The sequence below is a fragment of the Phocoena sinus genome, chromosome 14 (assembly GCF_008692025.1).
Source record: "Phocoena sinus isolate mPhoSin1 chromosome 14, mPhoSin1.pri, whole genome shotgun sequence".
Classification (NCBI taxonomy): Eukaryota; Metazoa; Chordata; class Mammalia; order Artiodactyla; family Phocoenidae; genus Phocoena; species Phocoena sinus.
The window spans coordinates 16,321,809-16,340,446 of record NC_045776.1 but is presented as its reverse complement, the minus strand read 5'-3'; the positions used below and the strand labels follow the sequence as shown (position 1 = coordinate 16,340,446).

At 43.0% G+C, this 18,638-nt stretch overlaps 1 protein-coding gene across 8 annotated transcripts in view; it reads left to right on the top strand.

Moving 5' to 3' along the window:
• Positions 1–18,638, top strand: part of NEDD4L (NEDD4 like E3 ubiquitin protein ligase) — a 338,971-nt gene that overhangs the window by 224,599 nt on the left and 95,734 nt on the right. The window contains exon 1 of one of the 8 annotated variants that reach the window (XM_032654298.1): positions 14,077–14,081. The exons of the other annotated variants lie outside the window; for them this stretch is intronic. The gene's annotated coding sequence lies outside the window, so the exon portion shown is untranslated. Of the gene's footprint in view, positions 1–14,076; positions 14,082–18,638 lie in introns of those variants that run through there. 8 annotated transcript variants of the gene reach the window in all.

The window sequence follows — 18,638 nt, the reverse complement described above, 5'->3', positions numbered from 1 at the left end:
TGAAGCAAATTTACAGAAGCAGAATGTAGAAATTAAATATTAGAAGAACTGTATCTCTAGTGGTTCGATACCTCATTCTTTCAGCCCTTTACCCTCTAAATCTTATTCAAACAACATGTGTTAATAAGCTGTTTTCCTGCTTACACAGTAAATAGAACATTATTTATTAAGGTGCAGTCTCCTCGCCTCTGAAAAAATTTAACTTCTTTTATAAGTAGCTATACACAGTTTCCATACCTTACGTTCTTAATTATTTATACGATATTTCAGAAATATTGGAATATTTTGCATATAGGTGCACATTCCTGCCCATACAGGGTCCGTGTTTACAGTCACCACAGGTATATTTAAGTATAAGATAAGGTGGTAAAAAACAGAAATTGTATTCATCAGAATCTTTACATATCCAATTCTAAAGTTTTAAAAATAGTACATAGTCATAATTTAGGTATATATAATGAACTCTACTAACAGTCACTGAGTATATGCCTATAGAAGTACTCTTCTGCAGACTGTAAGCAGATACACCCTGTTCCTCAATGTTTCAACAGTGTGGTCAACATTCCAGTAAAGGTGCCATATTTGAGGCGTCAATCTGACGTCTGCAAAAAGTGCTGTCCTTTTCTGAAAAATGAGTTTTATATAAAGTATTTAAAAAATACTTTATATACTTCACATAAAATTAATTAATTTTAATTTTGTTAACTTGTTTGCACTTAATTTTGTCACAGACTTCTGTCAGTGGATGGTGTCTTAAAGAGAAAGGCATCCTATGAAAATAATTAACAGTCCTTATGTAGTCTATACTCTTTATCTCATGGGCATAGTGACCCCTAGCAGAAAACAACCTGTCTCAGTATGTGGAAGAGTGAAGCCCAGCACACTGAGGGTTTCCTAAAGGTAACGATAGTCCCAGCAGCTTGGAATGTTGACTTGGTGATGCGTCGCACACGGTAGTGCTAATTGAGACAGGTCAGTTTGGGTAAACAGTCGAATATGGGACACCACTAAGGGCTCTGCTGGACACTGGAGCTGCAGTGATGAAAACATGAGCTGTTCCTCATGTACATCACCTGCATTTGGAAATTTCCGTGGTTTGAGGGTCACGTATGGGGGCCAATAGAAGTTTTCCCAGAAGTCCAAGCATATAATATGAGAACATTGGATTGTTCTGTGACCATAATGATATAGCCTTTTTATTGGCCCAAAATGAGCAACTGCGGGCTAACATTTACACAAAAGGAATTTAATGTGCCGATAATATTTAATTGAAGAACTAGAAGAGCTATTTTAAAACATTTCCTTCTATGGCTTTTTTACTGGACACTTCTGGTTTGACATTGTTCAGGTTTAACTTTGTCCTCATTTAACTTTATCCTGTACAAATGCTAAGGAGCTTAATAAAGGTCTATATGATCAAAAAGGCAGCTCTTAACCCAGCATGAAATTCCAGTCTCATTTATTTTCGCTTGCCCTCTGCCAAAGAATCCAGACAACTGCCTGCTTGACTTACAAATAGAGGACAAAGCGTTGATCAGCAATTGTGTTTAAAATATGGAGTGGAAATAAGTTTATGTAAAATAAATCCACAAGAGGAAAGAAAGTGGAATATACGTATTTCCTCCAGTATGTGCTTCCTGCCCATGGAGTCCACTGTGTGAAATTGGGGGTTGGGATCTTACAGGGGCCATCAGCCCTGCAAGGTGACGTTTGCCCTCATGACCATGAGTTCACGTCTATACTATAAGGCATCTGAATAAATTGAAGTAATTGAGTTCTGACTTTACATAGCAGAATCTAAACCTCTGTTCACACTGCTTTTCATGTTCTTAGGCTACACATAAATATTTGATATATAGTTTTGCAGAATGAGGTCTAACAGAGTTTTGTAGAGCAAATTTCCATTGGCTTCCTTATGCATTATGTTTTGTCCAGTAGAAAACATCAGACTTGGTAGACAGTTGACTCATTGTGTTGGGGTTTTAATTGTGGTGAGTGTCCTGTTACATAAGTTGTGTGTGTGTGTGTGTGTGTGTGTGTGTGCGCGCGCCCATGTCTGGGTTTTGCTTGGAAGAACGATGAGTAAGGTAAGGGCAAAACCCGTTTGCTCTTCCTAACACAGATGGTGGAAAGAAAACTCTTACAACCGCTAACAAAGCAAAATAACGCAAGAAAAAGGCAATAATCATGTGCCTAGTTCATATTCCAGATTCACTTACAGCTGAGCATCATCTTGAATATTACAAGGAAATAGGCTTTAAAATCAAATTACTGTAGAACTTGGCTAATTCAAGTTTGACTAATTTGCCCACCCCAGTCGTTCTCACTGAGGTCTTGTGGATCTTCTGTGACTTTGAGAAAAATTTGATAGTAGGCTGTGGAGAAGGTTCCTGTTACTTCTGTTGTTGTTGTTGTTGTATAATTAGTTTTTTTATTTTTGGCTGTGTTGGGTCTTCGTTGCTGCACGCGGGCTTTCTCTAGTTGTGGCGAGCGGGGGCTACTTTTCACTACGCTGTGCAGGCTTCTCATTGCGGTGGCTTCTCTCATTGTGGAGCACAGGTTCTAGGCACGCGGGCTTCAGTAGTTGTGGCTCGCGGGCTCAGTAGTTGTGGCTCATGGGATCCAGAGCGCAGGTTCAGTAGTTGTGGCGCACGGGCTTCATTGTTGCGCGGCATGTGGGATCTTCCTGGACCAGGACTTGAACCCGTGTCCCCTGCATTGGCAGGCGGATTCTTAACCACTGCGCCACCAGGGAAGTCCCTCCTGTTACTTGTTATTTCTGGGTTCATTGTGGAAAATGTAGTGATACATCTTAAGGTATCATAAACAAATAAAAGAGAATATACATCTATTTGCCAAACCCTCAAGAGAGGGAAAACATGTGCTGAAAAGCTTGGATTCGATTTTCTTCCTTATTTTTGATTGTAGGATTTTTTTTAATACACAAAATAGAAATGTGAGTAATTGTGAGTAGTCTCCTAGTTTAAGAAAACCTACCATAAAATTTCATATTGTATAGTAAAAATTTATAAAAATTTTTTAATGTCTTGAATTTGTTACAACATTGCTTCAGTTTTATGTCTTGGTTTTCTGTCCACGAGGCATGTGGGATCTTAGCTCCCTGATCAGGGATTGAACCCGCACCCCCTGCACTGGAAGGCAAAGTCCCAACCACTAGACCGCCAGGGAAGTCCCTGTACAGTAAAATTTTAAAAGCACTAAACTATGGAGAGAAGTATCAGGCAGTTTATGTAAGGCCGTGAGGTGGGCATTAACATGATTTAGTACTAGTTTTATGACAGAATTTTGTTTTATAAGGAAGGAAAGAAAAGGGAGAGACTTAACTGTGTTGTACAGTTTAGTGTCTACTTAGACCTTTGGTTTGCTGCTTGCAAAATAAAATGTTTTGGTTAAATATTGATTTTTATTTCCAAAACCCTATGATAGATGCTAACCAAATATATACCAACAGCACCGTTGAGGGCTTTTTAATATTGAGGTCCCAGTGAAAATGTGTTTTAAACCTTGAACGTTCGCTGCATCACTTTCTCCACAGTCTAGATAAATATCACTAACTTGCCACCAAAATAGCTGAAAGGCTCAGCTAATGACTGGCTTGTACCCTGTCCAGTTATAAAATCGGAGTGTCCAATGAGCAGTGTTCCAGTTATGCCGTGTTCTCAGCGTAGATTCAGCTTGATTCCTTGCACCGCGCATCTAGAGGTACAAATGTAAGGAACCACACAAAAGACCGGACCCATGATTCGGCACCACATCCTGGGTTTAGGTATAGTTACAATCAGAAACGTTAGCTACTTTATTCTGACAATTGAAACATTCCTGCTGCAGTACCACTACATTAACGTACGTATTCATTTATCTAGATGGCATGTAAAAATAAATGAATGAGTGGCCCACGGTGCCGCAGTGATGAGTGCTAGATCCGTTGCGAATGTTTTCCCAAGTAAACATCACAGATTGCTAATGGTTACAGGTGATTGCTTTGCGTGTCAGCTAGCTCCAATTCAAGGCTTTGGGCCCAGTCACTGCACTCTCAGGTGTGTCTCGGAAGGCTCTGCTGGAGAGCGGTGGGAGGAAGGGGCAGCTTTCTGTCTCGGGGAGTTGCTGATGACTCCGGGTGCTCCTGGCTTGCGTCCCTGGGAGGCATGGCCAGTAAGACGTCAGGTCTGGAGAGGGAAAAAGGTCAGGAACCAGTGAGCCTAAGCATGCCATTTACTGAATTCTTAATATTTTAATGACTAGAATCTGCTTTTCCGAGTGCTTTTAAAATAAGTTTCCTGGCAGAAGTGTGCAGAGCACGCCTCTCGAGGTATAAGATGAATCAGTCGTGCACACTCAGAGCCTGTTCCTTCAGCTCCGGTAACCGCTGATGGTGACTGCAGCTGAAGCAAGAGAAGCCTTTAGTGAGGAGGGGAGGAAGCCGCCACGGGACACCTCGTCACCGCCAAGTCTTTATTGAGAGTCCTCAGTGTCCAAGGCAGGAGAGTGTCTTCTACGGATTTTACACGTTTTAGGGTTACCGGAGTTGTAAAATCCCCTGAAATCTGTATGTGCTAAGTGTGAATATCTGTTCAGCTCTTGGCGAGTTTTCAGGTTCTCCCTTAAATTACCTGAATTTGCTCTCCTGAACCTGAGATCTTCCCGTAGCACTGTATCCCAATGATGCTCATGGTTTCCATAATAAAATTAATTGACTTTCATGTACTTCATTCCTTATTCGTCAATTTCCCACGTAACAATTAAAAGTGGCATGTTTAATATGCATCCCTCTGTACTATTAAAACATCCATAACTGCTAGCTAGATAGATATTTTAATAAATTAATACTATTATAAACCCATAGATTGGCGTTAGACTCTGGTTGCTTGGAGCCTGTTACATGCTTGGCACAAAGCAGGCACTAAATAAATATTTGTCGGATGAATAAATGATTGAATGAAGAAGCAAAGAAATGACTAATGGACCAACCACTTATCGTACAGTTTAGTAATCAGGAAGTTCAGTAGGGAAGTACAGTGACCAGATTTCTTTTGCAAATCTTATTAGTGCAAAGGATTTGTTATTAAATATAGATCCACCTTCATTGTTTGACTGGATAGTCTAAAATAGATCCAAACCCATTGTTTGACTGGGCTTCATAAACGCAGGATAAAATAGATTATACTTCCCGTCATCTGCATGATGCACTGCTATTGCTGACGAAATCCCACCCTTGGCAAATGTGAAACAATAACCAGCATGAAAGCTTGGAGGTTCCTCCACATGTATATAAACAACCTTGGCCAGGCTCAGAGCTGGTAGAGCATCTAAAAATAGATAGATAATCCCTTATCTTGTTGCATGTGAAAATAGTGTTTATGTTAAGGCAACATTATTAGAAATGATGTGTGAGAAAAGAATCCCGGCAATGTCTTTTACAATTTAGAGCGAGAAAGTATGTTAATGTGACTTTGAAGCACAGGATTAACACTGCTGGAATGTGGAGCAGAATTGTAGCCAGTTTCTCTTTGATGAAAAACTGTTTGTTTGTGCAGACATGTAATATTCTGTCCCATGGAGACTTGTCCCTTGCCCACAAAGTAGCACCCTGTTTTTCCACTGGATGTCCACTGAGAAACACACTGGTGGTGATGGTCCTTGAAAAAGAGAGGTATATTAGGATACCCCCAAATCTTACTGGCTTAACACACTACAAGTTATTTCTCACTCATGCTACATGCCAACATGGGTCAGCAGGCATGCCCATCCACGTGGTCACTCGGAGACCCAGACAGACAGGAGGCTGCACAAGAGCCCAACTCGGAGGTGCCACTTGTCACCTCTTCTCAGAGTGCACTGGCCAAAACTAGTAATATGGCTCTGCCTGAGGCAGAAACGTAGTCTTCTCTGTGTCGAGGAAGGAGAGAGAACTGCTCAGTGCTGAGCGGTTTTTGCAATTGGTGAGTAACATTCTCATATTAAAATCAGTTAATGAGAGTGTGGTATAATAAATCCAGCACCATGTTTTTCAGGTTTAAATGGACTGATTTAATTTGTCTAAGTCCATGGCAAGTGGCTATTTCCTGAGCCCTGAGAATAATGGATCTGGTTCATTTTCCCACTGTACCAACTTAATTGGCATACAATGCATGGAATCTGACCCGTGGTAGAATCCTTGCCTAAGAAGGGCAGCACTCATTTCTGTTTGGTATTTTCCGGTAAGCTAATTTGATATATCAATTTTTAAAGCTAGAGCGTAGCTGGGTGAAACTAAGGACCAAACAAAAAGTGCCGCAAATGATCGTTGGTAAGTGAAACAAGAATTTTCAGGGGTTTTTTTTGCCCCCGTGGATACGGTGAACAATTAAATAAATAATAAAATTAAAATGTATTTAATTTTCCCCTTCCCTCCTCTCCTTCAAACCACAGCACGCACGCACACACGCACGCGTGCACGCACGCGACCTGCTTATTTAGAACGAAGCAATCCAAGTTGTCTTCTCTTACCTGGGATATAACCAATTTGAGAAGCTAGAGTGAGTAAGCCGTGTAGCCGTGAATTGCCTATCATCTCCAAGTGCAGAAAGTAACATGAAAGATCACAGGTCTGGGGGTTCACCAGAGGCACCTCAGTTCACAGCTCTAAAGCGGAGTTAGAGCTGGAACTCGTAGTTGCTGGGTGCCGACCAGTGAACCCGGTGGCTTTCACCCGTGAAGGCACACAGAAAATTAAACTGAGGAGTGTATCCCCCTCGGTTCCAAGGGTCCGCCGGGACTCCTCAGATGAGCTGCCCTTGAGTGATTTTCTGAACCTCGTCCTGCCTTCTCACTGCTGCCTCGGTGACTCCCCATTTCCCTCCAGTTGGACTCCAGATGCCTTTGGTGCTCCAGGCCTTCCACCGTCAGGTCACCGTGCCTGGGGGTAGCACTTTCCCTTGGGCTCTCCTGGGTTTTCCCCGATCTGCAGAACCCTCCTCTGGCTCTGCCTGAGACGGGGCCTCCCTCCTGCTCTCTTCTCCCCGGGCGCCTCACCCCTCAGCGCCCCGTGGGCCATCCCCACCCAAGTCAGTGCTTTATTCTTGCCTTGCTTGTGGCTCGTATTACACTCTATCTTGCAGTCATAGATATTTCTGTATATATTTCTCCCTTTACATCCGTTTCTCTAAGCTCTTATGAGGTCAAGGATTTTTTTATGCATTTTCTTATACCCTTTTGTCTAGTATAGTGCTTTATATCTGATTAAATGCTCACTAAGTATTGAATGAATTTATCATGTTAGTTTTTAGTACAAACAAGTGTATGGAGTGTTAGTTCACCATTATTAATATCCTTTGCATGCTTAGATTACATACAATGTACTTAGTAAATGAATGCTTAAAATGTTGGGTTGGCCAAAAAGTTCGTTCGGGTTTTTGGCACGCTGTTAACAGAAAAATCCGAACGAACTTTTTGGCCAACCCGATAAAATTTACTCTGAAAAGTGAGATCTTTTGACCCATAGAACATTTACCTTAAAAACAAAGGAATTGATCCTCGTGTAATTTTTTATTCTCTTTTATAAGTTTAGTGTATTGGGAGCCTGAAGGTAACACTGACTTTGGAGAAGGGTGTACCTAAAGTAATATTTTTCTCTGAAATCATTTTGCTGGGTTATTTCATATCCAACTGGGTGATGTCCAGGAATTTGAGACTAGTGGTTCAGACAAACTTGTCAAACAAGACAAGAAAAATTGTACTTAGCCAGAGAAAAATTAGTTGATGGTTACCTGGTACATGCTGTGCATGGGTTTGTTTTTCATTCGCGGGGGTAATTGCATCCTTGGATTCTTCCTTAACTGTTGAATCATGTTTCGTAATAAAATTATTTTATGAAGCTAAGATGAGAAATGGCTTGTTCTGTTCCTGGCAGAAGCAGTGCCAGTGTAGTTAATGCACCAGCCTAGCTGGGTTTTAATTTAAAAAAACAAATTATCTTAAAAGAGTAATAAATACCCCTTTGGAATAGTAAGAAGGTGTCAGCTGTTGATATGGGGTTATTATTGTGTGCTTAGATGTCATTAGAAAGCACAGTAATTTTAGTAACCCAGGTTGTGTACAATAGAGCTCTTACTTTTTAAGCATACATCAGCTGTGTGCTCTGATCATGTAATGATAAACTGCTCTTTATTTATGCCGTTATTTATTTAAAGTTTTAATTAACATAACCTAGTCTTCGCAAAACATCTTATTGCTTCTGACTCATGTATTCTCTGATGTGTAATAATGGGTTCTCAGGATTTGTTTATAAGATCTCCTTACTCTGAGTAAGGGTTTGGGTATTAGGAAATATTTCATGTACTAATTGTGTTCAGTGACATGAATTCCCATTTTATACCGACCTTTGTAACCTTTATACCAACCTTCACATTAGCACGTGGGAAATCTGATCATGAATCAATATCTTGGCAATGCACACCACACTTCCTGCTTTTTCCCAAAATAAACTGAAGGATTCTCCTTCCTTCCACCGTCTGGTAATATTTTCTCATTTAATTTAAATAACCAGGATAGCCAGGAAGCTTTTGTAATCCTCGGTGGGATGTCTTACCAAGCCTGTTGAATTTGGTTTGACGTGGGTTCATTTTGGTTTCACCTTTTTTTAAGAACAAGTTGCATCTGGGATTGCGGGGGAAAGCACTTTCACTGAATGGCTCCAAATTCAACCTCTTGAATTTTTTTTATCTCCCTGCTTTTTTAAAGAAATGGAAGTATAGTTGATAGTCTTTTATTTTCAACCAAGCAGCTGTTGACACAGATTTCTTAGCAAGTGGCTAAATAAAAATATGGCAGTTCTGAAATGAACAGAAACGGTTGCTCTGTCAAAAACTAGCAGCTGCCGGCACGCGCTTTCTGTGCCACAAGTGCTGGACTTTCTTAGGTTTATTCTCATCGCGAGACATTGGATTAAACTGCCCGACCAGCTTCCATTCTTCCTTTCAACTTTTGAGGTCGGAGGTAAAAGCAGTTGAGAGGTTTCACACTGTGTACTTGTCTTCCGTTTTAAACTAATTATTAAATAGTATTAAAACTACAACAGTAAAAGCAGCCACAACAAAACCTTCAAGCATTCGGATGGCCAGTGGAGCTTTATTTTAAAAGAAACTGCAGTTCAAATAACATTTAAGTACTTCAGTATTTTAAATATCTCACTTAATCGTGTGGCCTCAGAAACCACAGTTTAATGAACTCAGAATAGTGAGGGATATTACAGCATTTTGCGTCGCGCTTTTGTATAACACTGTGAAGAAAGATGATTGCAGCAGACGTGTGTGTAAATAGATGTACAATCAGCCAAGCTGTGCCTGGGCTCTCAGGGCAGGCGCATAAAAATGGAGGAGGATTTTGGATGTTGAGACAGGAAATTACTGGCAGGTAGTAGAGGTTCTCTTCAGAATCCTTTAGGTTTTATGGGGGGAAATAGTTGTTTTAAGCAGACTTTGAAGGGGTTTGGAAAAGAAAGGTATTTCCTTTTTGCCTGTGTCGTCTTCGTGTTTCCAGGAAGAAAGCACCTCCTGGTGTGTGAGCACAGACCGGAAGCATTGGGCAGGGCAGGGGAAATGTATTGTGTGTGCATCTCAACCCGATTAATGAGTCAGTTGTAAAATAATGTTGGGGGGCAACCTTCGGTGGTCCCCTGATCGCTCTCATGGAATCTGAGTTTGGCCCATGAATAGCATTTTTATTTCTGGTGGTGCCCAGGATAAAGGTTTGAATGGAACCTCACAGGGCTGTTGGTCAGGAAGTTCTTTGGGTTCAAACAGGATTCCCCTGGCAATTCAGTCTCTGCTAGTTTCACAGAAAACATCCCTGTCGGTCCAAGGGTGAGGCATCCTCCTAGCCCTCCGGTTCTCTTCTCCTAAAACAGGTTTTTGGACTGGTCTTTGCCCATGTATGAGTTTCCTGTGGCTGCTGTAACAACTTACTTGCAGGCTTAGCCTAAAAACGCAGAGATGAATTCTCTCACAGTTCTGGAGGCCGGAAGTTCAGAATCGGAATCACTGGGCTAAAATCAAGATGTCAGCAGGTCTGTGCCCCTCCAGAGGCTCGAGGAGAGAATCAGTCCTTTACCACGTCCAGCTTCTGGTGGATGTGGCATCCCTTAAGTTGTGGCCACATCACTCCAGTCTCTGCCTCCAAGGTCACATTGCCACCTCCTCTTCTGTCTTCAGTCTCCCTCTGTACTTCTCCTATAAGGACACTTGTAATTCCATTTAGTGCCTGCCTGGATAATCCCGGATAATCTGCCCATCGCAGGACCCTTAACTTGGTCATATCCGCAAAGATCATTTTTTAGATAAGCTGACATTTACAAGTTCCAGGAATTTAGGACCTGATATCTTTGTAAGCCATTACTCAGACTACTACACCCCATTTTCAACACCTGGGACAGTTTACAGAGAAAGCCAAAGGATTCAGATTCTATCCTGCAGGGGTCGTTTTACTCTTGAAGTTAAATCAAGCAGTTATTGAGAACGTACTATGTGTTGTTGCTGTTCCTAGGCACAGTGGGAGATAGATACAAAGATGTATAAGACTGTGTCTGTCCTGAGGCTGCTTGTGGTTTTGCTGGAAGGGAAGACGTACGTGTAAAATGAGTCATAAGAAAATGGTTAGATCCAGAGAGCCAGGGAGTGGTACCAACAGTGGTTGTTCCAGCCTTGAGCCTGTGTGCTTGGCATGGATGGCTCTGTGTGCTGGAACATTAGACCTAGGAGAGATTTAAATGATCACGTCCAACTCACCACTTGACCGTTCCCCGTTGCATTGTTTTCTGCTGTCTCCAGGTCTTTTCCCAAGAGCTGCCTCCTGCAAGTGTGCCTTCCTGGGTGTCTTATTCTTTCCTGTTGTACCTTGATGGTGCCATTATCTAGGCTTCAGTGTCTCTTTCTCCAATAAAATAGCAATTCAGATTCTTGAAGGTAATGCCTCTGTGCTAGCAAACACAAATAGAATCACTTCTGTGAATCAGTGATACAGAAGAATAAAATCTAGGAAACTTAACTTTACAGTAGAATCAATCTGTTACAGTATCATGTACTGTCATTTGGGGTAATTGGAATTTGCCCTGGCTCAGTCTGTCTACATGAATGTCACATATCTTGGTGAAAACTATGATAATATCCCTTTAAAAAGAAAAGTGATTATCTTTTCTGTATATATGTTTTAAGAGAAGCTGCATGTCTCTGAGTTGTAATTCATGATTTTGATAAGAGTCCAGGGCTATCTGCTCTTGAGTTTATCTGTGGGACCCTGGTTATCTTAACTAGATCCACAGAGACAAAACATGGAGAGATGAGCCAAGCCCGAGTTTGAATCCTGGGTCCATCACTACCTGGATCCTGGCCCTGCTTAGTGGACCAGATGGTATGAGCAGGTCACTGAACTTTTCTAAAGCACAGGTCTCACATCTTCAAAACGGGGCTGAGGATGGTACCTCCCTCAGGGTTATTAGGATGATTAAATGAGATAATGCATATAAAGTGCTTAAAACATGTCCTTAAAGTCTGTCTTTTCCACCTCTCTCCCCTTTTTTCCTTTCCAAAAAATGTCTGTGGACTGGGCGAGTTTACTGGTTCTGATTAGCGCACTGCCCTGAGTAATCAAACACTGCCCCACCTGGTCCCTTCCAACAGGCACGTGATGACAAATGGAACATTTCTTGGGATACCGTTTCACCTTGGATGTCAACCAGGCTTCTGAATTACTTTGGTTTTTTTTGATTTTTGTTTGATGTGGACCATTTTAAAGTCTTTATTGAATTTGTTACAGTATTGCTTCTGTTGTTTATGTGTTTGGTTTTTTGACTGCAAAGCATGTGGGATCTTAGCTCCCTGACCAGGGATCGAACACATACCCCCTGCATTGGAAGGTGAAGTCTTAACCACTGGACCGCCAGGGAAGTCCCTAAATTACATTTTATATGACAACGTCTCCCCGTATTTTTGTTCCCCGGGCTTCTTGAATTGCAACGTAGCATGTTCCTTCCAGTAAAAATCAAAATTAAATAAGTAAGTGGTTCCGTTGCAGCCTTTGTCGAAGAGTGATTCGTACCATGATTGCAGATTGGATAGCCATGACAGTTGTCTTCTAAACATTATCTTTAATCAAGTCTCTGGAAGGTGTGCATGTACTTTTGCTTCTAAAATGTGTGTGTGCGCACATGCATTACCCCTCCCCCCCCCCCGTGCGTGATCAGGTTGAAGAAAGCATGTGGCTGGGCACAGTTTGGTCTGTTTTGAACAAAGTCGTTCTGGAGTTGATCATTCTATTTTATTAAAGTTCTTACCTGAATTTTCAGAATAAAAAGATTCCTCCCACACAGAGGCGCTGATGGTTCACGCAGCGTGTGCACCCTGCATGATAAGCGACTGGGGAAGGTGCCACTTCAGTGCCTTTGTTCAGTTACCATTTTTTGTCCCCTTTGCAGGGAGAGAGGCATAGACTGATATGAAAAGCTGTTAGATTTCTTGACTGCAAGATACCAAGATTTTTTTTTTGACACATTGATGCCTAAAAAGAAAAACACAATATGTACTAGTGAATCAAAAACACTTTCCAGTGCCTTTGTATAAATTGGATATATTTTGTTTTCTTTTTGAAAATTTAACTGTAAAGCTAGTCTCCATTACTGTGGCTTTGAAACGCCTGAGATTGTTTTCTCTGGGTGGGTAGAGAAAACGTGGACAGCTTTTAACAGACAGGGTCTGAAACAGTTATAATTAGGTTATACGTATTTCATAAATACATTGCTTAGAAAAGCAGTCCCCTTGCCTCCACTGGCCCTTCTTGGAGATGAATTGGGATGAGGGTGGTGGAGAGCTTAGAAAAGACTCTCTGGCGTTTATACGATTTTAAGAGTCATAGTTGTAACTCTTCTCAGTTTTTCTCAGAATGGCATCCAAAGTAAGGCTCAAGTTTGTAATTTATTCTCAAAATGTAATTAAGTGGGTCCCTTAATGACCTGCCACATGTCCCACGGGCTCCTGAAGGAACAGGCAAAGATGAGCTAGCGCCTGGTTAAGAAGACTTTTTTATCCAGCAAGAAAACAAAGGACATAAGAATTGGGGATTATACTGTGAATACAGGCAGCTAAGCCTGCGTGACTCTTCAGAGACTGTACGTGTTGGGTGAGAGTTCAGATCTGGGCTGAGCTACTTACCAGCTGTCTGACCTTGGACAGATTACTTAGCCTTTCCATGCTTTAGTCTGCGTGTCCGTAATGTGCTTGTCGGGAGGATAGAGGGAGGTGAGTTACGTGAAGCACTTAGAATGTGCTGGGCACAGAGTGAGTGTCCCATGTGTGCTAACCGTTGTTGTTGCTTTACAGCTTCAAGGCATTGTGTCATGCACACATTCGGGAGGGTTACTACCCCCAGCTTAAAATAAGTTTTTGCTGCGCTTTGTACCTGAAAAAATATTTTCGGGTTTAATACCCACTTCCGTCTATTGGTCCTGATGCAGCTAACACTCTCTGGGCTCTTTCCGTATGAAAGTTACTGCTGGTTCGCACACCACATCTCAGTGTTGCTATTATCATCCCCACTTTGCAGATGAGGAAACTGAGGCTTAGAGAGATTAAGTAACTGCATCAAGCCACCATCAAAATAAGATGCAGGGCTGGGAGTAGAGTGAAAGTCAGAGACAGAGCCACTGCCACCCTCTCTCAGTGCTGCCGTGCACAGGTGTCTGGTCCTCAGAGTCATGCCAGAAGGAGAAGAAAAGAATTCGGTCTGTGGAAGAAGTCATGCTTGTAGTTTCTTTGGACATGGTAGTCAAAACAGCCCCTGCTCCACTCAGTGTAATAAACACGATTGAATTCCAGTGTATTTTGGGCTCTGCTGGGCGGGAGGGGCTCCACCATGATGCAGTGTGAGGTTCCAGTGGGCAGGGTTTGCGCCATGTGCCACTCTCTCTACTGTTCTAGGTTTTTCTGTCAGTTTCTAAATTGAAAGTAGGTGCATATTGCTTGATTTACAGATTACTATAGAAACTTTCAAGTTAATATTTTATCCAAAATTGTCACTAAGGACAAGACAGACTGGTACAGTAAGTTTATCTTGTTAAGTTCTGGGACTTGTACACACATAAAGAGCCTTAGAATTACTGTAGTTTATAATGGAGATAATAAGGCATAGAAATCTAAGAATTCTCCTTAGATCCATGATGAGTTAGGGCCCCAGGTAACTCCTTCAATACTTTTTCCTTTGAAGTATGGAGAAAAACTCAAGTAAGAAAATAGATAAAATAATGACAATTTGGAGAATCCCCTGGTGGCGCAGTGGTTAAGAATCCACTTGCCAATGCAGGGGACACGGGTTCGAGCCCTGATCTGGGAAGATCCCACATGCCGCGGAGCAACTAAGCCCATGCGCCACAACTACTGAGCCTGCTCTCTAGAACCCACGAGCCACAACTGCTGAGCCCACGTGCCGCAACTGCTGAAGCCCGTGTGCCTAGAGCCCGAGCTCTGCAACAAGAGGAGCCACCGCAATGAGAAGCCCACGTACCACAACAAAGAGTTAGCCCCCGCTCGCCGCAACTAGAGAAAGCCCGCGTGCAGCAACGGACCCAACACAGCCAAAAATTAATTAATTCATTCATTAAAAAAATAAAAAAGAATGACAGTTTAAAGCTCATTTAAGTGTTTACCTTATATCTGTTTACCTGAGAGCGTTCAAATTCCCGGGGCCATTGCTGTAGATTGACACCCACTTCAGTGTTCCAGTAATTAATGTTTGGCCCAGGAAGGTGGTCACTAGAAGTTTAATTTTGATGCAGTCGGATGCTCTGATCAATGAGAAGGTTAAGAATTACATGGGAATGTAATTATATTTTTATGTGCCTTTTTTGTATAGACCTCTGTACAGTTTATGGCTATGAACACATAGACCAGCTCATAAAGGCAGTCTCCAATTTGTGACTTCCTGGTTTTCTTTCTGGAAAAGGAAGTATACTGTAGAATAACAACGGTTTAATTTACTTGTCAGGCATCTCCTTTATTCAGTGTCTGGTGCCAGTTTTGCACGTATTGTTTTCACAACTCCAGTAGCTAAGTAGCTCGCTCGAGATCAGAGAGAGAGCAGTGCTCCCCAGTTGTGCCTGGATCCCTGCAGTCACTGATGCAGCCTGTGCTTTTTCAAGCTGGTACCTGCACATCCCAAGGTAAAGTAATGACCTTAGTTTTACTTAAAGATTTTTGTAGGGAAATTTTAACTCCTATTAAAATAAGCCATGGAAATATGATGGAGGGTAATGCAGAGTTCTCATTAACATTTAGGATGACCTAGACCGTTGCCCTGGCCCCAAACCCAGCTCCGGAGGTGACTCACCTCTGCTGTCAGAGTCACTGCCCCCACGCCCTGCCATTCCCTGCAGGTGCCTTACGAAGTGCCCACCAGTGTGCAAGTTGGAGGGGTGACAGTGGGATGATGTCGATAGGGGCTCATCCTGGCCCCATGTCGCCCCAGCTAGTGAGGGATGTTAGCCGAGAAGCTCAGGGTGGAGGCAGAGGGTAATTGAAGCCCCCAGGTGAGTGCTGCTTCACGCTCCGGTCACTTCATAGATGTCCTGAGCCTTTGTAGTCTAGCCTTGGGATCACTATTTATGATACAGTTTTCTTTAGGATTATAGCTTTCATGTTCCACACAACCAACATATACATAAATGGATTCTTTTGTGTAGCTTCTTAAAAGTTGTTGAATAGCCTCACTGCAGATCATCTTTAAAAAAAAAAGAAGTCGTTTCGAAGCTTAGACTAACCTTTTTATGCTTATTTAGTCTTCCTTCAGTCCTTGACATTACATTCCATTTTCATGTATTTATTCTTTAAGGGATAATGAACTTTACAACAGTTCATTTCATTTTTAAGGCTCTTTCGTGTGGGTTGCCCTCAGGATGGAACCGGGTTTCTCAGACTGTCTGTGCTGAGCTCTTGGCAATACAAGAAGTTTTCTGATTGACGACCAGACTGATTGAACCATCGAGTTTCTAAAAAAGCCGTGTGCTTTACAGTTGGCTGGTTATCGGCAGGGATCCTCCCGCCTCCTCCCATTTCTCAACTCTCGAAGTATTCATTAATAGGGCAGCTTAATCACATTCACAGTAGCTTCCACACACACTGACGTTTGAGGTGTGTGATGGTTTATGAAACAGGAAGTACAGGTGGTCCTTGCCCCATTTTCCAGATGAGGAACCTGGTGCAGGGAAGGCTTAGTGCCCAGGGTCATGCAGCTCGTTGGTTCCTGAGCCAGGACTAGCACCCAAGGGGCCAACCTCTGGGATTCTTTTCCCTGGCGCACTTCACGTCCATGCCTGTAATTCAGAACCCGTGCATCTAGGCCGTGTGCTTCTCAAAGGCGGTACCTCCCCTTCCTTTGAGTCATTGGTGCAGGGCATACATGGCAACAAAGGTGGGCTTCAGGGCAAGGACTGAGGGGGAGCAAGAGAGGCATCTGGAGTTCAGCATTTAAGTAAGCACTTAAATCAGCATAAGCAGCTCTGCTCTCGGGGCCTCGCTGGCCTCATCCTGGTTCCAGTGCTAGTGGGGTTCACAAATAACATGGATATTCGACCACTTCTTGCACCGCATGTGGGCATTTGAGTGTTAGTGCCCCGCGATTCTCAGAAAAAGTCACAGCTTTCTTCTCCCAGGTTTGCCTTGTGTTTCGAGACATCAGTTGAAGACTTAAGGTTTGGTGCCCGTGATGCTAACTCCCGTCTTCGTTGGTTTGATTGTTCAAGACTTTTGATGCGACATGGAAGGGAGTATTGGGGGCATTTTTCTCCCCTGTGATTTTTATCTAAAGTACGCGCACATTCTCTCTCCCATGTTCCTGGGCCTTCCTGGCTTGGACGCCAGCCCAACTGTCTGCTTTCAGTTATAGCTCTTTACAGCGCGGTTCCTTGTTCTGGAAACGCTTTTGGCCCAGAGCTTCAGTTCCTTCCTGATAACTGCATAGCTCTTGCTGTTGATCTTAAACACAGCTCACTCGGAGAAGGAGCTCAGCCACCAGTCTCAGCTTCTCAGGGATTTTCCTGGCAGCCATCTAGTGAATTCTGTCCCACTCTCTGTTTTACAAATTAATTAGGAAATCGTCCAGTGCATGAAGCTTTGCTCGCAGGGTGGGGGGAGGGGGAGAGGGAAACCAGCTAGAACTGGTAAGGACGGAACTTTCTTCAAATGAGTGATTAAGCCACTCACATCCCCCTGTGAGAGATTAGCTAGCCCTGAAGAGAACGTGGTATCGTAGAAACAAATGTTAAGTGCTGCAGTCAGGGGGACTCTTGTTCAGGTCTCAGCTTTGCCACTTTCGAGGTGCAGAAACTTAACTTACGCTTCCTTCTTCCCTGGTGCTTCGGGGGGTGGGAGTGAAAGAAAAACGAACACCAGATCACGAGAACATTCTTACAGAATTGCCCAAAGATGCCATGAACGCCTTACGGAGTACAGGGGGGGAAGTGGATTAGGACAGCGGTTCTCAACTGGGGGCAGTTTCGTCCCACCCCCGACCCCCCCCCCCCCACAAGACATCTGACAGTATTTGGAGCTATTTTTGGTTATCATAACTGAGGGGCAGGGGTTGCTTTTGCATGTTGTGGATAAAAGCCGGATGTTTCTAAAACCCTATAATGCGTAGCATAGACGGTCCCCTGCAACAAAGTATTATCTAGCCCCAGATGCCAGTGGTGCTGAGGGTAAAAAGCCCTGGGTTAGGAATTATGCTTATTGAATCCAATTGTCCCATTTAATACCCAGTGACTGTGCAAAATAAAGTTGTTTCTATCCCCGTTTTACAGATGAGATGATCAACCTTTGGTGGTGATTAAGAAACTTGCCTCTAGCTATTCAGCTGTTTCTAGATAGACATGGGACTTTTAAACTAGGCGTATATGCGTCCAAAGCCTATACCCTTTCTCCCGACCCAGTAGGTAGTGAGCTCCCCATCACTGATGGTGCTTAAAACTAGGCGGGGTGAGCACCCACTTGAAGGATGGACAGAGAGAGGAGTCTCAGATATTTTGCACTGAATGACTTTTGAGGTCCCTCCTGAAGACCACATTCTCTGATTCTATTTTGAAATGGGATTTGTCTTTTTAGCCCTGGTATTAGAATGGCAAGCAGATAGCCCTTGGCCATGACCAGTGAAATCTCTGTGCTTTGTCTGTGCACCTGTGAGTCTCAGTCCTATTAATATCTCAGCCCTATCAGGCCAGAGGGCTAGGGTTCCAAACAGGGGTGGCCAGAAATCGTCCCCCTCCCCCATCTCATCCACATTCCGGGCCCGGGCAGTTATTTTTACCAACACGTGTAAATGGGTCCAGCTAGTTCTCCTCTGGGAGGACAGTAGAGGCACAAAGGAGGGGAGCTCTGGGGTTGGGACGCAGGGAACACGAACTCTTTTATACCTTTAGAGGCTGCGATTTAATATTAGTTTGCTAATCAGTATAATTCTACCAGTTTAACAGGTAGTCACAGTTGCTCTTTCGTGAAGAAGGAAAACCGAGAGGGTTTACTCACTGGTTGTCAACCCGGGCCTCAGATAAGCATGAACTGGAGAGCTTCTAAAACACACATGGGTCTGGGCCTCTCTACCAGAAA